The sequence below is a fragment of the Notothenia rossii genome, assembly GCF_949606895.1.
Source record: "Notothenia rossii genome assembly, chromosome: 11".
Classification (NCBI taxonomy): domain Eukaryota; kingdom Metazoa; phylum Chordata; class Actinopteri; order Perciformes; family Nototheniidae; genus Notothenia; species Notothenia rossii.
In genome coordinates, this window is record NC_136910.1 from 55,010,997 (window position 1) to 55,011,993 (window position 997).

Genomic DNA, 997 nt, shown 5'->3' on the forward strand with positions numbered 1-997 from the left:
ATAGATAGATAGGTAGGTAGATAGATGGATGGATGGATGGATGGATGGATGGATGGATGGATGGATAGGTAGATGGATGGATAGATAGATAGATAGATAGGTAGGTAGGTAGGTAGATAGATAGATGGATGGATGGATAGGTAGATGGATGGATAGATAGATGGATAGATGGATAGATAGGTAGGTAGATGGATGGATGGATGGATAGGTAGATGGATGGATGGGTAGATAGATGGCTAGATGGATAGATAGATAGACAGATAGACAGGTAGATAGATAGATAGATAGACAGGTAGATAGATAGACAGGTAGATAGATAGACAGGTAGATAGATAGATAGATAGATAGATGGATAGACGGATAGGTAGATAGATAGACAGATAGATAGATAGACAGATTGATAGATAGATAGATGGATAGGTAGATAGACAGGTTTACAAGTAGATAGACAGATAGATAGACAGATAGATAGATAGACAGATAGACAGATTGATAGATAAATAGATGGATAGATAGACAGGTAGATAGATAGATAGATAGATGGATAGGTAGACAGGTAGATAGATAGATAGAGAAGTACTTTATCAATCCCAAATTGGGAAATGTTTGCGTTGCAGCATCATAAAAAGACAAGGCAATGTACATTAGAGAAATTAAGACACTAGAAATAAACAGTCCAAAATATTTCAGAGATATAAATAAAATAGCATTAAAAATAATAAAGCATTAAATATATATATACATGTGGAAATACACATTTCCAGTAACAAATATAAATATTATTCTGCAAGAATGGATTATTCAATATTAAATAGAATATGAATGCAGAAGCCTTATTGTGTTTGAGTTATTAATCTATCTCTTGGTTTAACAAATCACTTTTATTTAATAGTTTTGATTCATCCCTAACCACTTAGAGTATTTGGGAACGCAACCCTCTGCCTCTGTATGAATGCATGTAAGCGGGTGACTGCTGACTAAATGTAAAAGGGCTTTG